Raw genomic sequence first — 21,867 nt, 5'->3', positions numbered from 1 at the left:
ATAACCACAGACACACAAAATGAAAACAAGGAGACACAAATCAACCACAAAGAGTAAGAAAAGGACAAGAAAAAGATGCAATGCTACTCCAGATGTAAAATGACCAAAAAAAAGCACAAAAAACCCCCATAGAGACACACAAAATGACCTGAAAGAGACATAAAATGACCAAAAAAAGACATAAAATGACCAAAAAAAGACATAAAATGACCTGAAAGAGACACAAAATGACCAAAAAAAGACACAAAATGACCAAAAAATACAGAAAATGACCAAAAAAAGACACAAAATGACCAAAAAAAGACACAAAATGACAAAAAACACACAAAATGACAGAAAAAAGACAGAAAATGACCAAAAAGACACAAAATGACCAAAAAAAGACACAAAATAACAAAGAAACGTGCAAAATGAGCACAAAGAGCAACATTATTTCCTATTAAAGCACTTTTTTCTTGAGGATCTGATATAAAACTCTCCAAATATTCCTACTTAGATCATTTTTATGTCTAATCTCATTTATTTTCTATTATAAGTCTGTGTTCTGGTGTGTTTTTGTTCCTGGGTGTGAGCAGTAATTAGGGCCTGCAGCAGCTCATTAAACATGGATGGAGGGAAGCCGTCCGCCGGGACCCCCCCGTCCTCACCCCCGTCCCCCATTCACCTCATCACACATCACAGGGGGTCAAACTGAGGCCCAGGGACCAGCCGAGGCCCTCACATGTTCTCACAGTTCCAGCGGTGGAACGGCGTTAAATACAGTTTAACTGACGGATTCATTATCAGAAGGAAGTAAAGACTCATCGCATAGAGATCAGAATCAAAACGAGACACTAAACGAACAGTAGGACACACACAATGACTAGAAATAGACACAAAACAAGAACAAGAGACACAAAATGACAAGAAATGACCGCAAAGAGACACAAAATGCTCACAAAGAAACACCAAATGATCAGAAATGACTACAAAGAGACACAAAATTAATACAAAAAGCTATAAAATGACAAGACACAATGACAATGAGATACAAAATGACCACAAAGACACACAGAATTACGTGAAATGATCACGAAACAGCTACAAAGTCACATAAAACAACCACAGAGACACAAAATGACCAGTAAGGGACACAAAATTACTAGAAAGAGACACAAAAGTTTCACAAAAAGATGCAAACAAACTAGAAATAGACACAAAGAAGTGACAATGACACACAAATGTTCAGAAATAACCACAAAAAAGACACAAAATGAGCACAAATAACCACAAGAAGACACAAAATCATCAGAAATGGATGCAAAATGACCATAGACACAAAAAACTGCCACAAATAAACACAAAATGACTACAAGTATCTACAAAAAGGTACAAAATGACCATTAAGTGTTGGAAAATGACACAAAATTCGCACAAATAGACACAAAATGTCCAGACATGACCAAAAATACACACAATAAACAAAATGAATGCAAAGCAAATGAGCAAACATGTACACAAAATGACCCAAAATGACCACAAAAATGTCACAAAGTAACACAAAATGGCCTCAGAGATACAACACGGTGAGAAAGAACCATAAATCCACTCAAAATGACCACAAAGAGACACAAAACAACCACAATAAGACACCAAGTGACAACAAAGAGACAGAAAATCACCACAAAGGGACACAATAGAGTGACAAGGATACACAAAATTACCAGAAATGACCATTAAGACACAAAAATTACGACAAAAAGACATAAAAATACCGACAGAGACACTATATGACCACAAAGAGGCATAAAGTGACTAAAAATGGACAGAAAACAAAGAGAAACAAAATGACTTTAAGGCACAAAAAGACCATAAAGTGTTGGAAAATGATTAAATAAAATGACTCAAAGCGAGGTAAAGTCGTAGTTCAGTGAGGGTTGAAATGGGAATATAATTAAATGTCAGATAGCATTTAAACCTGTCGAACTTCACGCTGTAATCTAAATGTGGCTGCAGGACAGAACGAGCAGAGATGCTGAGTTTAAACGGAGAAATGTGCAGAGCATCATCAGATGTTCTGCTGAACCTCCAGCTGTTCCACTCACACGTGTGACGAGGCTGCAGCAGCCAACCGGCGTTTAAAACGTGTCAGCAGCTAAATATTCAGGTTAGCTAAAGAAAACAGGCAGCGTCCTGGAAAGGGATGTCAACAAGAGAGAGGAGTGACCTGAAACACAATCTGGAGGACAAAAAGAGACTCAAAATGACCACAAAGCAACAGAAAACAACCACAAAGAGACTCAAAATGACCACAAAGTAACATAAAACAACCACAAAGAGACTCAAAATGACCACAAAGCAACATAAAACAACCACAGAGACTCAAAATGACCACAAAGAGATGCAAAACGATCACAAAGAGACACAAAACAACCACAAACAGACACAAAACAACCACAGAGACGCAAAATGACCACAAAGTGACACAAAATGACCACAAACAGACAAAACACAACCACAAAGAGACGCAAAACAGCCACAAAGAGATGCAAAACGATCACAAAGAGACACAAAACAACCACAAACAGACACAAAACAACCACAGAGACGCAAAATGACCACAAAGTGACACAAAATGACCACAAACAGACAAAACACAACCACAAAGAGACGCAAAACAGCCACAAAGAGACGCAAAACAACCACAAAGAGACGCAAAATGACCACAAAGAGACACAAAACAATCACAGAGACACAAAATGACCACAAAGAGACACAAAATGACCACAAAGAGATGCAAAATGACCACAATATGACAAAAAATGACCACAGAGACACAAAACAACCACAAAGAGACACAAAACGACCACAAAGAGACGCAAAACGACGCAAAACGACCACAAAGAGACGCAATATGACCACAAAGAGACACAAAACAACCACAGAGACACAAAATGACCACAAAGAGATGCAAAACGACCACAAAGAGACACAAAATGACCACAATATGACAAAAATGACCACAAAGAGACTCAGATAGACCACAAAAGAGACTCAAAATGACCACAAAAAGATGCAAAACGACCACACAGACACACAAAACCACCACAAAAAGGCAAAAAATGACCACAAAGAGCCACTAACTGAAGCGTAGTGCTGCAGGACTTCCTCCTTAAATCAGGTTTAATGTGTGAAATCAGGCCGACAGCAGCAGCGGCTAAATTAAGCTTCTTCTCTAAATGGGACGGACGGCTGAAGATCCCTCCGGACCAGAACCAGAATCCAGGTTGAGGCCGAGGACCAGCAGATCCGGTCCAGAGAGGAACGGTCCGGCAGTTTGTCTCCACTCAGGAGGATAAAAGTGAATTCTGAGCTCTAAATGGGTCACAGAAGTGGATCAGTGGGCTGGACAGCAGCTCTGCAGGGTTCTGGGTCCTCTCAGGGACATTTAGAACCTCACGAGATGATTTACAACAACATGAGATGATTTACAAGGACATGATGATTTACAACGACATGAGATGATTTAAAATGACATGAGATGATTTAAAACGACGAGATGATTTACAACGACATGAGATGATTTACAACAACACGAGATGATTTACAAGGACATGATGATTTACAACGACATGAGATGATTTAAAATGACATGAGATGATTTAAAACGACGAGATGATTTAAACGACACGAGATGATTTAAAACATGAGATAATTTAAAACGGCATGAGATGATTTAAAATGACATGAGATGATTTAAAATGACATGAGATGATTTACAATGAAATGAGATGATTTAAAATGACATGAGATGATTTAAAACGACGAGATGATTTACAACGACATGAGATCATTTAAAACGGCATGAGATGATTTAAAACATGAGATAATTTAAAATGGCATGAGATGATTTAAAATGACATGAGATGATTTAAAATGACATGAGATGATATAAAATGACATGAGATGATTTAAAATGACATGAGATGATTTAAAATGACATGATATCAACTGATATCTACTATCTCATCGTTTTTCAGTCTGCTCTGTATAAACTCTGTGAATTTCTGTCACATGACTGCTGCTCACAGCTGAGTCACTGATGACTTAAAAATTGCACTAAGAAGCACAGAATTTTTAGTTTCTTACAGAATCTGATATGAGAAAACTGCAGATTTTTGGCAAGTATTTGTAAATGAGGCAAGTAGAAAAAAAGCAATCTTGAGGAAATATCAAGATTATAAAGCTTAGGTTTGTTTCTGTTCTCCAAAAGGTGAAACTGTGAGAATTATTTTACAGTTTGTGCTCTGATAAATGGTGTAATTCGGTGATGTTTTTCTGGTGATATCAGTTTAAAAAGCAGCACTCAGAAGCTCTGCAGCCTCACATGGAGCACACGGCCGTCATGTGACTCTCTATTGATAGCACTGCAGAGAGCAAAAATAATCTGGCCGGCAGGAACAAAGTAAGTCCAAAAAACAAGGCGGAGACGGCCAGCTGGCAGCCGGAGAGCCACCGGTTCCCCACAGAACGCCGGAGACGCTCGGCTTCCCCAGAGTTCAGCTCAGTTCACGCTGCAGGATTCTGCAGAGGAGATCAGCGACCACAAGAAAGTCCTCCAAGATCCACCGACCCGACCAGGAGATCTGGAAGAATCTGAAGATCACTCCGAGGTGGAAGATTCCATGTACACAAAACAGAGACACAAAACAACCACAAAATGTCCACAAAGAGACACAAAACAACCACAAAGAGACCCAAAACGAGCACAAAAAGATAAAATAATCACAAAAACACACAAAACAACCACAAAAAGATAAAATAATCACAAAAACACAAAACAACCACAAAAAGACACAAAATGATCACAAAAAGACACAAAACAACAACAAAATGACCACAAAGAGACCCAAAACAACCACAAAAAGATAAAATAATCACAAAAACACACAAAACAACCACAAAGACACAAAATGATCACAAAAAGACACAAAACAACAACAAAATGACCACAAAGAGACCCAAAACAACCACAAAAAGATAAAATAATCACAAAAACACACAAAACAACCACAAAAAGACACAAAATGATCACAAAAAGACACAAAACAACAACAAAATGACCACAAAGAGACCCAAAACAACCACAAAAAGATAAAATAATCACAAAAACACACAAAACAACCACAAAGACACAAAATGATCACAAAAAGACACAAAACAACAACAAAATGGCCACAATAGACACAAAACAACCATAAAGAGACACAGAATGGCCACAAAGAGACACAAAACAACCACAAAAAGACACAAAAAGACACAAAACAACAACAAAAGACACAAAACAACCACACACAAAACAATCACAAGGATACAAAGAGACAGAAAGAGACACAAAACGACCACAAAGAGACACAAAACAACCACAACAACTATTCAGTGTCTGATTTTCAGAATAAAAGTCTGTCATTTCCTGTACCGTGAAGCGACGACCAGCTGAGTTCAGTCAAATTGAGACTCACCGGAGACACGAAAACGACAATTAATCTGCTGTCAGAGACACTGAGAGGGAGGTCACACAACAGACACACAACACAGACACTAATGACTTTATTACACCGAGCCCCGAGACAATAAATGAATCGATCAATCAGTGCAGCAGCTTCATCAGCAGGAGGACCCAAGAATTATTCATCATTTTACATCTGATCACTGATGGTTTAGTGCTCAGTTAGCAGGTTGATGCTGTCATTTTATGCATTTTTGTGGTCATTTTGTATCTTTCTGTGGTAATTTTGCATTTCTTTGGTCATTTTGTATGTTTTGCTGATCATATTGTGTCTTTTTGTGGTGAATTTGTATCTTTTCGTGATAATTTTGCATTTTTTTACTCATTTTGTATGTTTTGGTGATCACGTTGTGTCTTTTTGTGGTTGTTTAGTCTCTTTTTGTAATAATTTTGTATCTTTTGCCATCATTTTGCATATTCTTGTTATTACTTTTTCATGTTTTTCTGTTAATTTTACATCTTCTTGTATTAATTTTATCATTTTTTATCATCTTTTTGTTGTCTTTTTCTTGCTTCTGTGGCTGGCAGTGTGTTTGTTCTTGAACCGTCCTAAAATAACCTTTTTTGATGACCTTGACTGGTTTATGTGTTAGCCACTCCCCTTGGTGATGTCACAGCTCACTGGCCACGCCCCCAGTCCACCATGAAAGATGAGCTCCAGTCGTTCATGTTTCATCTGTTTGTTGATTTCCTCGGAGACTTCCACTCTCTCGTGATGTTTCCGTGTTCATGAACATTTTGGTCGTCGTCCTCGTTGCGTGTTATCAGGTTAGCGTGATGCTAACCTAGTTAGCTCCATGCTAACCTAGTTAGCGGCGCTCTGTGAGGCGTTGGTTCCTCCGTTAACCGAGTTAAGGAGCTTTGCTGAGGAGACAAACCGTCTCCAGCTGCAGCTTTGTTCACATTTTACAGCGTCTGAATGTTAATGAGACTTTAGAGGACAAAACTGTGTAAAAACATCGTTATTCTACCGGTTAGCTCCCTGATTTACAGCTAAAATATTCGTAAAATCAATGAAAGTCACACAAAAAAGGATTGATTTACATTTTTTTTGGACAAAACTGTAAATAATGTGTTTTTTTAGACAATCATTTATTCTTTTACATTTTACCATAAAATACTGCATTATGTATCTATTAATACTGTGGTAGTATTTTAATCAAATCTGCAAAAATGTCATTATTTTACAAATATTTCCTTAATTTATGCGGATTATTGACTAAATAGGGGTAAATATTGAACTATTCCTCTCTTGTTGTCCACAATTAACATCTTTGTGATTATTTTGGATCTGTTTATGGTTATTTAGGGTATTTTTTGGTTATTTTGGATCTTTCAGTGTTTTTTATTTTTTTGAAATCTTTTTTTGGTTATTTTAGATCTTTTTTGTGGTCAAAATCAATCTTTTCTGATTATTTTGTGTCTTTATATGGTTAGTTTCTGGTTATTTTGGATCTTTTTGTGGTTGTTTTAGATCTTTTTGTTGTTGTTTTGGTTCTTTTTACGGTTCTTTTGGACCTTTTTGTGTTGTTTTGGACCTTTTTATGGTTGTTTTGGATATTTTTGTGGTTGTTTTGGATCTTTTTATGGTTATTTTGGACCTTTTTATGGTTGTTTTGGATCTTTTTATGGTTGTTTTGGATCTTTTTGTGGTTGTTTTGGACATTTTTATGGTTATTTTGGACCTTTTTATGGTTGTTTTGGACATTTTTATGGTTATTTTGGATCTTTTTGTGGTTGTTTTGGACCTTTTTATGGTTGTTTTGGATCTTTTTGTGGTTGTTTTGGACCTTTTTATGGTTATTTTGGACATTTTATGGTTGTTTTGGATCTTTTTATGGTTATTTTGGACCTTTTTATGGTTATTTTGGATCTTTTTGTGTTGTTTTGGACCTTTTCATGGTTGTTTTGGACCTTTTTATGGTTATTGTGGATCTTTTTGTGTTGTTTTGGACCTTTTAATGGTTATTTTGGACCTTTTTATGGTTGTTGTGCTTCCTGATCTATTTGTCTTCATTTTCCATTTTTCGTGCTCCATGTGCATGTTTCTGTTGTCATTTCTCAGCTTTTTGTGATGTTTTGTGTCTTCATCCTGTAATTTTGTGTTTGTTTTGCATAATTTTGTAGATTTTTTTTTTGCATGTCCTTTGTGCTGATATTACAATTTCTGTCGTCAAATTGCATTTTTTGTGCTAAATGTGGATTTTTTTTTTACAATCAGTTTGCATCTTTTTGTAGGTATTTTACTGCATTTTTAAATGATTTGATGAATCTTTAATATTTGTGTGATCAATTTGTATGTTTTTGTGGTGATTTTTACATGATTTTGTGATCACTGAGCACCTTTTGATGATCATTTTAGATGCTTGTTTACATTGTTCATCATCATTTTACATGTTTTTGTGATCTTATTACACTTTTCTGTGATTAATCTGCAGTTTTTCCAGATCATTTGGGTGTTTTTTTTTTTTATCATCGTTTTACATTTAGCAGGATTTTGTGGTCAGTTTGCAGGTTTCAGAAACCGTTTTACGTCATTTTGACGTTAATCTGAATGACTATGTGTTTTAATGGTTACAGTGGACCCTTTGTAATAATTTTAGATGCATTTGTGGATATTTTCTGCGGTTCATGGTGATGTTTGTGGGTCAGATGTGACCTGTGATGTGGGTCGCTGTAAATGCAGTCAAAGCAGGCAGACGTCAGAGTGTCCTGCTGGACGTCTGAGAGCAGAATGACCTGAAGAACAAACAAACTCTGTGGTGACCCGGGCCGTCGTCATGACAACAGAGTGCTGCTCACCTGGTACCTGCAGCCGACTGTTCAGAACCCGCTTATTTATTCACAAGAACGAGCGGAAACGAGTGACGCAGGAGGATAAAATGAAGGCTCCGTGTACTGTTTAGAACCATCTATTCACCGTTTGACGACCTTCATAAACTCTCCTCTGCTCATCATCTGAAGATGTTTCACCATGCTCCTCTGTTCACAACCTGCTCCTCTGTTCTCTGTTTCTGGGCCATGCTGACTTTATTTTATTCATCCAGGAGGTTTTATTGTCAGGAATCATTTGAAATTTGTCCTAAAAAACTGGAAACTTGTTTGAAGTAAAACAAAAATGACCCAAAATCTGTCCAAAGTTACAAAAAATGTTTAAACCGACTCAAGAAGTGGATTGAAATTTCTTCAAAACGATTAAAATTGTCCAACATAATTCAAAAACTGTTCAAAATTACTGTAAACTAATTAAAAATGAAAAGCTTTGAGACATTTTGGACACATTTTAGTCCAGTTCTGAGTCCCTGTTCACCATGTGCAGACAGATGTTTCTCCATGCTGAATGAATCTCCAACAAATCGCTGCTCTGTTCACTGTTTCTGAGACATCCTGTAGATTTTATTGGCCAAAATGTGTCCAAAGTAAGTAATCGTCCAAACTGAATCAAGAACTTCACAAAATGACTCAAAAACTGCTCAGAATGACTCATTTTTTCCCACCTTCCATTCTGTTTCCTGTGATGGTCTCCGTGAACGTCTTCTGTGGCGTTATTCGTCCATCTTCACTTTTCATGATTCCAGCAGTGGAACACCTTCAGTCGTCATCATTTCCTCCTTTTCATCTTCACCACTTCCTGTCACTTCCTCCTCTTCGTTGTTGTTCCAACACAGAGCAGAATAATGTGATTAAAATGTGGTTTACTTGTTTTTTGTTTCTTCACAGCGTCAACCATCTGAACCCGAAAATACACAAAGCAGGTTTAAAAGATCTGTTAGCAATAAAATACCATCATTTATCAGATAGAAGCTGTAAAAACTGAAGCAATCTTCTGATTTCTGACAGTTTGTGAATGTATCACTGGAAAATTAGCCAAATCTACATTTAAAATTATGATATTTCATCAAAACCATGTAGAAATTCAGTTTAAACGAGTCAGATTCACTAAAGAGCTTTCTATTGATGATGAACTCAAAACTGGACGAGAACTTATCAAAATAATTCTTTTTTTGGTTATCTTGGAGATTTTTTTGGTTATTTTGGATCTTCTTTGGTTATTTTGGATCTTTTTGTGGTTATTTAGGAACTTTTTGTGGTTATTTTGGATCTTTTTTGGTTATCTTGGATTTTTTATGGTTATTTTGGATCTTTTTGTGGATATTTTGGATCTTTTTTGTGGTTATTTTGGATCTTTTTTGGTTATTTTGGATCTTTTTTGGTTATCTTGGATCTTTTTTGGTTATCTTGGATCTTTTTTGATTATTTTGGATCTTTTTGTGGTTATCTTGAATCTTTTTGTGGTTATTTTGGATCTTTTTTGATTATTTAGGATGTTTTTGTGGTTATTTTGGATCTTTTTGTGTTTTTTTTGGATCTTTTTGTGGTTATTTTGGATCTTTTTTGGTTATTTTGGATCTTTTTATGTTAATTTTGGATCTTCAGAATCCACTCTGAGGAACATCTAGTTCATTTGTTGGTTGCAGGTTCAACCACCATCTTCTTTGGCTGAATGAAGTTTTAGTTTTCTGTTTTGCTTCCTGTTTGGGTGTGAAATGTTTGATATTTTAGAGTGAAAAACTGAGAGCTTGTTGAGCTCTGCATGTATTCAACAGATGTGTGAGTGGGCTGCTTTCTCCATATTCACATCTTCACCTCAGTTTTCTCGTTTCTTTTCTTTATATTTGCATCTTGTTGATTCTTGAATGATTTCTTTCCACATTAAAGATCGTTAAAAGTTGAGAAGTCACTGCTTAAAGTAAGCGTTTATGTTAATTTGTGTTGGCTGTGTTCTTCGAGAGCAAATGATCTGTGGTGGCGTGGAGCAGCTTCAGCTCACCATAAAAGAGTCTGAATATCAAATAGATGGAGTCAAAGCTGCTGGTTCAAAACTCTCAACAGAACAGCTGAAAATACTGAAAATTACCTTCATGTTTATTCACACAAGAAAATAACAGTCACTTTCTAAAAGATGGTGAAAATCTGGCAGCAAGAAAACCAGAAACATACATTCAGGATAGTGGAATAATCCAGGGAATAAATAAATTAATATAAAAGTTGTGACAATACCAGCAAATATCTGTGAATAATCGTACTGGTACTGGATTAGATACATTAGAAAGTAGTGCTTTTTTGTTCCAACCAAACAACCAACCAACCCAACCAACCATCAAACCAACCAACAACCAACCAACCAACCAACAACCAACCAACAACCAACCAAACAACCAACCAACAACCAAACCAACCAACAACCAACCATCAAACCAACCAACAACCAACCAACCAATCAACAACCAACCAAACAACCAACCAACAACCAAACCAACCAACAACCAAATCAACCAATCATCAAAACCAGCCAACAACCAACCCAACCAACCATCAAACCAACCAACAACCAACCCAACCAACCATCAACCCAACCAACAACCAACCATCAAACCAACCAACAACCAACCAACCAATCAACAACCAACCAAACAACCAACCAACAACCAAACCAACCAACAACCAAATCAACCAATCATCAAAACCAGCCAACAACCAACCCAACCAACCATCAAACCAACCAACAACCAACCAAGAAAATAACTGAAAAATAGTGAATATTTTCTAGGCTGTTGTTTAACTGATCTATGTGACTGTAAAATTAGACAGTTCTAGTGTTTAAATCTGCTAAAATATTAATAACTTATTGACATTTGCTGTTATTGTCACAGTTCTTTTTTTATATTTTAGATGTATTTCTCCTGCCACTGTTTTTTTTTTTTTTTACAGTGCATGATGTCATGAATCTTTTCTGTCATTTCATTTACTCCTACACGACCTGAACGCAGCACGAACTCCCGTCTCGGGCGCTCGACGGAGGATGCAGCGGTTTCCACGGCGATACATCACTCCCAGCATTCCTGAGGTGTTTGGCTTCGCCTCCGTGGATAAAATGTCTTCATCGCAACTCGAGTGTGTGTGTGTGTGTGTGTGTGTGTGTGTGCGTGTCTATAAATACCTGTCCTCCACACAAACACTCACTGAGGCTGATTTAGCTTCTGAGACATTGGTTTGGCATTTCCAATATGCTGCCTAACTCAAACCCATTACGTCCAGCGTGTGTGTGTGTGTGTGTGTGTGTGTGTGTGTGTGTGTGTGTGTGTGTGTGTGTGTGTGTGTGTGCGCTGCGGTCCTGAAATATGAACAGGTAGGCAGTATGCAGATCAATCCTGGCTGTAAAACACTCTGCCGAAGGCGGGGGTGATGAGGAAACCCAGTTTGGTCGCCATGGCAACCACTCCTCATCCATCCCAGTGAGGAGGCCATTCCCGGATTTCCCAGCTGCTGTCGTTGCCTGGCGGAGGTTGTAATGAAGAAATCCGAGTGTTTGATGGTTCGTTTTAGGTGGATTTAGACGCAGTGAAGCGGAAAAGTTGACGAGGAAAGTTGACGTAAAGTCCAGAAAACTGATTTTAAAAAGTCACTCTGAACTCAAAGAGCAGCTTCTGAACGTTGTTTTTGCTGCTCCTGTTGCACTTTTACTCACTTTCATGGCAATAGAAAGTCCTGCAGCTCTACAGAAACAGAAAATGACCTAAATTTAGCTTAAATGATGATAATTTTTGAGTCATTTTGGACGATTGGAGTCTGTAGAAGATGTTTCTCCATGCTGAATGGATCTCCAACAACTAGCTCCTCTGTTCACTGTTTCTGAGCCATGCTGACTTTATTTTACTGATCTAGTAGGTTTGATTGTCCAAGATTATTTAAATTTGTCCAAAACAACAAAAGCTGTCCAAACTGGTACAAGAAATATCCAAAAATAATTCAAAAAAATTGACCAAAATGACGCAAAACCTTCTAAAAAAAAAATGGAAATTTGACTAAAGTAACATAAACTTGTCCAAACTGAGTCTCAAACTGTCCTTAATAACTCAAAACAAATGCCAGAAATTGTATTAAACTAGTTTAAATGACATTTATTTTTGCTCAAAAATGTTATTATTTTTAACAAAATTACAGATGATGAACAGAGACTCAAACTTGTCCAAAATGACTAAAATTGTCCAACAGGACTAAAACTTTACCTCCTTTTTAACAAACTTTGAATCACTTTGAACTAACTGACAGTAATTTGGGACAGTCTGAGTTATTTTGGGCATTTCTTCAGTCAGTTTAAACATTTCATGTTGGTTTGGACACATTTAAAATCATCTGAAATTCACTAAAACTGAAGTAATTTGCTGCTGAATAGTTAAACATCTGTAGCATGTGGAGACAAAACAAACACATCAGGAGAAAAACGTCCCACCATGGAGGACGGAGAGGAAATGAGGAAACAGAGGAAGATGAACTTCAGAAAATAAAACTTACTGGTGGAGAAAAGCTGCAGAACCTGAAGAAACCCCCAAAAAATAGATCCAAAGAGGTTCAGTCCAAACCAGGAAGCATCATGGAGAATCTGATCAGAACAGGTGGTCAAACAGGAAGTTAAAGCGACAAGGACAGGAAGTAAAACCCAACATGGCACACTGGAAAACTGGACCTTTCAAAATAAGACAGGAAACTTCACTTGATTTAATGTTAATGGACTTTGGTCAGATTAAAAAAGAAGGTTCTGTTGTCTTGTTTTTGGTGCAAAAGTTTCAGTCCATGTTGGTGTTCACATATATAAAAATTGTAAATATTTTCAAAAAAAATGTACAAAAATCTCCTAAAAATATCAAAAATGATTCCATATTTATTAGGAATTTCGCTGGATTTTGGTTGATTTTTTCTGAATGTTCTTAAAGAAACACTTTTTAAAAAATATTTCCTTTTTTCTCTTAAAAAATGCTCAAAATTTTTTGGTTATCTTGGCACTTTTTGTGGTTATTTTGGATCTTTTTTGGTTATTTTGGATCTTTTCGTGGTTATTTTGGATCTTTTTATGTTAATTTTGTATCTTTTTATGTTAATTTTGTATCTTTTTATGTTAATTTTGGATCTTCAGAATCAACTGACTTCAAACTTCTGAGGCCAAATTTGTCAATAATTGAGAATGCGGTTTAGCTGTGCAGGAACGAGGACGGGTTGAGCCTCAGCTGCTTCTTATTTTTCATGGCAGACACTTTGAGCTCATGTTCTTATTGTCTCATATGGAGGCGAGGGTGGAGGGGGGAGGTGACAGATGGGTGCACACACACACACACTCATGCAGCAGATGCTGGCGTCGTGGTGTGGGTGTGTGGTCGCATGCATTTGGTGGATTTGCAAAGATCAAGTCGGAACGTCGCAGCGGGTTCGCTTCATATTCATCGTGACTGAAACTGTGGACGATTCATCCACAGCAAACAACGGCAGCAGAACGGGGAGATGAAGAAAGGGAAAGTGAAAAACAGATCAAACATGATCTCTGATGTTTTCCTGTCAGAAATACAGCAGCACGTTTTCATCCCATCGCTCCTTTTTTGTGCTTTTTCAGGGTCAGATGTGTTTTTTTTAGAATCCCCCTCAGACTCTCTTCATCTCTCCGTCCACAGGCTGATTTATTTTTATTCCTCCGTCTCTCTGTCGTGTTTTTGCAAATGAACACAACAAAAAGCTGCTGGATTCTGGCTGTTAGGATTCAGATGGAAGTCCAGAGCAGAGGATCAGCACCAGGCAGAACTCTGTGCAATGTCACCTCAATGTCAGAGGATTCAGAACCCCGTCAGCTCACAACAGCTGCCAAACAGCAGAATGTTTCAGGAAAGAAACCTTCTTTTAACCCTCGTGTCGTCCTGTGGGTCAAAACTGACCCGTTTTAAAGTTCAAAATGTGGAAAAATAAAATAATTTCACAGTGAAAACTTCAACATTTTCAACATTATTTGGAAATCTTTGAACATTTTTTGGTAGAAAATGTTTCTTCCAGAACATTCACAAAAAATCAACCAAATCCAGTAAATTTTGGTTGAAACCTAACCAACATGAAACCTAAAGAACATGAAAAGAAGCCTGATGGATGTCAGAGAACATTGTTTGGTCAGATGGAGTCCAGCATGTTTGGAGTGAACCACAGTGAATGTAGAGTCCTGACAGTGAAGCTTTGTGGTTGTTTTGTGTCTCTTTGTGGTTGTTTTGTGTCTCTTTGTGGTCATTTTGTGTCTCTTTGTGGTTGTTTTGTGTCTCTTTGTGGTCATTTTGTGTCTCTTTGTGGTCATTTTGTGTCTCTTTGTGGTTGTTTTGTGTCTCTTTGTGGTCATTTTGTGTCTCTTTGTGGTTGTTTTGTGTCTCTTTGTGGTTGTTTTGTGTCTCTTTGTGGTCATTTTGTGTCTCTTTGTGGTTGTTTTGTGCCCCTTTGTGTTTGTTTTGTGTCTCTTTGTGGTCATTTTGTGTCTCTTTGTGGTTGTTTTGTGCCCCTTTGTGTTTGTTTTGTGTCTCTTTGTGGTTGTTTTGTGTCTCTTTGTGGTTGTTTTGTGTCTCTTTGTGGTCATTTTGTGTCTCTTTGTGGTTGTTTTGTACCCCTTTGTGTTTGTTTTGTGTCTCTTTGTGGTTGTTTTGTGTCTCTTTGTGGTCGTTTTGTGTCTCTTTGTGCTTGTTTTGTGTCTCTTTGTGGTCATTTTGTGTCTCTTTGTGGTTGTTTTGTGCCCCTTTGTGTTTGTTTTGTGTCTCTTTGTGCTTGTTTTGTGTCTCTTTGTGGTTGTTTTGTGTCTATTTGTGTTTGTTTTGTGTCTCTTTGTGGTTGTTTTGTGTTTCTTTGTGGTTGTTTCATGTCTCTTTGTGGTCGTTTCATGTCTCTTTGTGTTTGTTTTGTGTCTCTTTGTGGTTGTTTCATGTCTCTTTGTGTTTGTTTTGTGTCTCTTTGTGGTTGTTTCATGTCTCTTTGTGGTCGTTTTGTGTGTCCTCTAACCTGAACTACCACAGTCAATGCATAGTCCTGACAGTGAAGTTCGTAGGGGGAATGTGATGATGTGAGGCTGTGTGAGCGTTAAAGGTGTTTGGAAGATGAAGTTTATAGATGCAGCGTGAATGAATAAACTAAAATAATTTCTGACAAGATGACTCCCAGTTTGTAGAAGATAAAAAATGAGGAATCTTCCAACATAAGAACCATCCAAAGAACAAAATCTCAGAAGAGGTTCCACAGAAGAACAACAACTAAGACCTGGACAAATATGAGTCCAATCCAACATCTTTGGGGCATTTTAAAGAGAAATGTGAAAACTGCGCAACAACTCCAGACAGTTCAGGTACATGAAGACCTACAGAAGTTTTCCAGGTACTTTCGTCATCCACACGTTCATATTTCCAGACAGACGGGATATTTATATCTTTGACAGATGTGGATGGAGCTGAGAGCTTGTCATCGGCACAGCTGGAGAGCCGAGAGGCTGACGGAGCGACGACGATCTAAATGGGGCTTTGACGTTACAACTGCTCCTCCGCCGGTGTGATTACGGTGGAATTAGGAGGCGATAAGCCGGAGACGGCGGTTTGTTTGCTGTGAGAAGCAGCTGATTCATCTGCAGGTGACGGATGACGGCTCACATCTGAAGGCAGGAAACGTCATCGAAGAGCAGAACCGACAACGTCTGAGAGGAAGAGGTCGGAAAGGAGAGGACGCAGACGAGCAGAGTGAGAGAAGCTTCCGGATGTTTGATGGATGGCCTTCTCCTCTGGGTTTCAGTGCGCTTGTATTCCTCATGTTGTGGGGGCATAAATCTGTTTATCTGTCTCACTGGGGGGACTCCTCTTCTTTTAGGGGCGGAAATCACTCAATTTTCAGCTGAGTTGCCAAATTTCCCTGAAACACACAATAAAACCTGACTCTGGTCGGGTCAGTGGAGAGGTTTAATACAGTTTCCACATCAGCAGGTGTCTTTCTGCTGCCAGATGCAAACATTTAGAGGAAGAGCACCTTAATGAGCGAGTTTGGTCCAACAGCTTCAATCCCAACGTTGAGTTTGAGTTCGACAAGACGACAACAAGCAGCAGCTAGTGGAGATAAAACCAGTTCTATGAAGGAAACAGAAAACCAACAGATGAACAAAGGTGATAAATAAAGACAAGTAACGCTTCTGTCCACTGATGTGGTCCATCAAAATGCCATCACACATGAAGAAGCTCTTTATTAACCACGCCTGACGTACGTCAGCAGGGTTACTGCATTCGGTGCGGTATGTGGCTGGGTAAGTATGTATGTATGTATGTATGTGTGTATGTCCGGTCAGATATCTCTGCAAGTGCTGAAGTCAGGATAATCAAACTTGGCACTGAAGATCAGTCTAAGGTCCTCTGCTCAGTTGTGGAGTTAGAGGTCAGAAGATCAAGTAGGAAGGGATATACGTAGGATGATCAAAATTGATACAGAGTATCATGAATGGGCGTGGTTCTGCCCTCTACTGGGGGCTCGTCTAGTTTAAGGGGTGGTTCTTGTTTAAAGCACCAAAGGTTCTTCATTTTTACTGGAGTTATCTGGGTTGGTGGCAGATAACAGCATCTGCGCTTCATCCACTGTGGTAGTGCTGATTAGGAGACACAAAACAACCACAAAAAGATCAAAAAGATTCGCTGTCGTTCACTGTGGTAGACCAGGTCACCAAACACATGCTGTTATCTGCCAGCAAACCAGACAACTCCAGCAAAAATCAAGAACCTTTAGCATTTTAAAGAATTCCATGAAATATGTGAAGAACCAGCTCCTAAATTTGGAGGTTCTTGTAGAACCAAAGAACCTTCTGAAGAACCGTGGTTTCTTTAAGAGTTTACGGTGAATTTGACATAAAAAATGGATGCTCCTTTTGTAGTTCGACCAATCGGCATCGACATTCCTGGAGTACGTGCTTCTGAAAGAGAGGTGGTTTCTGGCACAAAAGTTAAGGAGGAACTAAAACAACCTGGAAGTTCCTGCAGAGTGAAACAGCTTCAGGTGGTGAAGTCTGTAATCAGGTTTTATTTCACTTCACGTTCTGTTAATTCAGCTCAAACCGACAGTTCCAGCTGTTCTCTTTGTCCTGACATTCTTCATGTGTGCTTTTAGTATTTCTGCAGCTAAAAACTCTGTTTGACTGGAATAATTCGTACCAGCAGCTGCTTCTTCCTGCTGCTGCTCGTTTATTCAGAGAACCAGCCGACCAGACGCCCGGCCAGAAGTTTCTACATGAACCGAGGCAAACAGAACAAATCCCAACACGCACGGGGGGAAGCCGGCCGACTGGAAACACGGCAGCGAAAGAGGAATTCATTCTGAGGCGGCTGGAGTGGATTTAACCCGGCGACTGCTCCGTTTCCATTCATCCATTTTAAAAAGCCCACGTCAGCAGCACACATCTTAAATCATGCCTTTCACTGTTTCACTCAGATTTTTATGTGAATCCAGAGCTTATGAAGCAGAAACTCAAACTTCTTCACCTCAGATTTACTCAAAAGTTGATTTTAGTGGAAAGTTTTAAAGATATTTGATGTTTTCAGAAGAACTTCAGGATTCATCTGGAAGGAATCTGAAGAGAGGAAGTCACTAAATCTGATTTTAAATTCCTTTATGTCCCTGAAATGTCCTTGATTCTAATAATTCTCATTTGAAAACATCTCCCTGTATCACCTGAAAAACTTGTAAAAAGTTCTCTTCTTTAAACGTGTCAGAATCTGCCGAAAACAACCTTGAATCTCCCTAAAATGTCCTCAGATCCTCCTTAAACCTCCCTGGAATCAGCTCCATGACCGACGTGTTGCTGGAAGGTTGAAGGACGAAATGAAAGCGTGATGAAGGAGTCTGGAAGGAAACCTCAGTGAAACAGTGACGTTAATAATTTAAGCTCTGAAATCATGTTTTTGCTGTAATGACTCTAAATCCTGTTTAAACAGCAAAACACAAACAAACCCGAGGGAAGTAAACAAAACAACAACCACAAAGTCCTCATAAGGTAATGATGTTTACTCAGCTGATGGGTTCCCACAAATACACACAAACACACACAGTAAAACACACAAACACACACTTTAAAACACACAGGTTCTTTTATTGTAATTGCTTTTGAATCCGTTGCAGAAACCTGGAGAAAACCAACAAAACGTCCTTAAATCTCCTTAAATCTCCTGGAAAAAACACTGACATATTAAATGATGCAACAAACATCCCTAATTCTCAAGCCATCAACTGAAGCATCTCTGAAAGTCTTGGAAAAACTGTAGAATATCTTGGAAATACCTGGAGAGAAAACAATCCTTTATGCTCCCTGAAGTTTGTTTAATTATCCTTGAATCTCTGAGAAAAAATCCTGACGTGTGACGGAATCATTGGAGAAATCCTCACAGTTAAAATCGATGAAAACATCCTGAACGCTTCCTGAAATGTCCTTGAATCACGTGAGGAAATATCTTCAAAACTTTAGGAATTATCCTGGAAATCACCTGGAAAAGTATCTTTGAATTAAAAATGTGTGATCTCAGAAGATTGTGATCTTCGTTACTGTCATCCTTAAATCTCCTTGAATCATGTGGAGTGATGAAAAAAACACCTTTAATTCACTCCAAATATCTTTAAAACATGGAGAATTATCCTGGAATCACCTGGAAGAACATCCTTGAGTTTAAAACCAGTGATCTCAGATGATCTGGGGCGTTTTAATCCTCATTATCGTCATTTTTAATAATCGATTCGTTCTAATTGCGTTTGATTAGTTTTTCCCGCGTCAATCGTTCTTTTAGATCAACTTCAGCTTTTTCCGTTCCAGGACTGTTTTTCTGCTGTTTTTCCTCCGTGTCACCGATACTTTCTGAACAGCGAAGCAGCGATTAAATATTCCAGAGTGTGTTTTCTGTGTCCAAACTGTATCGTGGCCTCAAACTGTCAGAGCTCAGCTTTAACTCGACCGGAGTGACGAGCAGAGCCATCGAAGGCAGACAGCCTCCGGCGGCATGATTGGCACTGTGGCATTTTCCCTGTGGATGTGGATGCCGTGAAGCTGTGTGGGAGTGTGTTTTCTAACGAGCTCTATTCAAATCAGTGTGTGTGTCTGTCTGTCTCTGTGAGGACCGACTCGACAGTCACACATTTTTTGGTAAAGCCGCTTGTTTGAGGGTTTTTGTTTATCAGACCAAGCCAGCAGAGTCAGACGTTCTGCAAGCAAAGTTCCCATGTGACCTGCTCAGAATCAGCTGATTTTTCATGTACTGTAACTTCAGTATGTTTAATAAAACCATGCAAAATTTCACCTTAATACTGTGAATATTTTAAGAGTTAGAGGCCCTTGAAGTATGGAGGGAATGTGGCAGGAGCACTGGGAGCAGAGCAGCGCTGCACCAGGAGGTCAAATTGGAATTTTTAAAGACACACTTTGAAATTTCTCATCAAACCACATGTAGTTTGCTGTATTAATAATTCCACAAAACATTACAGGCCCCTGAAGTACACAGTGAACCTCCAGACGGCGTTACAGGAGCACTGGGAGCAGAGCAGCACTGCACGAGGAGAACGCTTCAACTTTAGTGCTTCAGGTACATCGAGGTGTGTCCTCACTTTGCTCTCACTCTTTTTAATTCATTTCTGAGCCTCTTCAGTACAGCAGATAGACATTTTAGGAGGAAAACACATTAAAAACTGACACTGGATCAGTTTTACATCCATCCAGGTGTCACAATCCAAACACAAAACCTGTTTTTTTGTTCATTTTTTCTATAACCAACTTTGGGCAGCAGTATTATGGGATGCATCCAAGTTTTTGTTTACGACATTTAAGAAGCTTGCTTCAAATTTTCTTGACACCTTCATGGAAACACAATAACAGCAACATTTAAGATGATAAAATAGTGACGACATGTTGTTCACTTAAGATGAACAAATGCATATTCAGCATATTATTCTGAAAAGGACAGAGTATTTGTGGTACTTTGCCACACTTTGGTGCTACTTTTTGTACTTTTAAATGCAGGTCAGACCATTGTACACAGTGCAATGTGATGCTGGAGAATGGTCTGACCATGTAGCGCCCCCTTCTGATGAAACCATGCAGCTCAGCAGTTAGAACAACAAGCCTGATTCACATTTTTATTTTCATTTCTGTACTTTTTTGAAACTCTGAATGCAGGTCAGACCATTCTTCACGGCGCAGTGCCACTAGTAGAGAATGGTCTGACTGTGTGAGATATGTAACACAGCTTGTAACGCAACCTTCTGATGACACCATTCAACCCAGCTGGTTTGCCTTCAGCAGTCCCTCCAGGAATTCGCGATGTTGTGATCGCACAAATTCACACGAAATCAACCAATCTCCGCGAATTTTGTGCAGCCTTGCAATTTTGTCCAATCACCGCAACTTTCCCGCAATTTTGGCCCGCCTCCCGTGAGTTCCACCAATCATAGCAGCTCCCAGCGCAAACTAATGCACGTATGTCACCGAATTCACTTCCTGTTTATGGTTTGAAGATGCAGACATGAGGATACTAATGTCTCTCATTTACCAACAAAAATTACTGCTGAAGACCGTGATAAACAATTAATCCACTGATGTTCTTCACCAAAGCGGAGCTAAACTGTTTTACAACCGTGCAATATTGTGGTGGAATACAAAAAAAAATCATCGATTGATACACTTAAAAAACATGAAACATATTAGAACGGCTGAAATGAGCAGACAACAGACCAGATAAGTCACCATGATAGAAACTGTTGCATCCAGATCCATTAGAGCACTGAAAGAATGAAGGTAAATTAGATTATTTATTCCCCCTAAGAACATGGCGGAGTTATGTGACGATCAGCGTGTGTGAATCCTTCCTCTGTTACCAACATCACTCAAAAACGGACTCAGGGATTTAAATGAAGTTTTCAGGAAAAAATGCAACTTTTTAGCATTGTCACTGTCTCCCGCAATTTCATCACAATAAATAAGCTTAAAACATCGCAACTTTTATCGCAATTTTTTAGAAAAGCTGCCGCGAATTCAGGCATTTTCGGCCAACAATCACGAAAAACGCCCACGAAGTCCTGGAGGGACTGTTTTAGGTAGTTATTGGTTTCTCGCTTTCTTATTTTTTATTTTGTTGCAAAGAGTGTTTCTTCCACCAATGCAACCAGGAATTACACTTTCACCCAAACATAACCGGTGAAGCTTTTCAGTCATATCTGGATGTGATTTCTTGTAGATGGGGGCTGCAGCGAGGGTCCTCACAAAGACAGCGGTACGTGTACGCGTGTGTGTTTGTCGCTCACTTCAGCAGAGCTCCCAGAATTCATTGCACCGCTGAGCGGAGTGACAGCCGAAGCCATTTAAAGCCTCGACGATGACAGAGTGGCATTTGGAGACTCGTGAGTGTCGGAGATGTTTCTGAGTCACAGTTTGTGTCCGTCGATCAGTTTCCAGTAAAATTAGTGAA

The sequence above is a fragment of the Acanthochromis polyacanthus genome, chromosome 20 (genome assembly GCF_021347895.1).
Source record: "Acanthochromis polyacanthus isolate Apoly-LR-REF ecotype Palm Island chromosome 20, KAUST_Apoly_ChrSc, whole genome shotgun sequence".
Lineage (NCBI taxonomy): Eukaryota > Metazoa > Chordata > Actinopteri > Pomacentridae > Acanthochromis > Acanthochromis polyacanthus.
Note: the sequence above shows the minus strand (reverse complement) of the source record.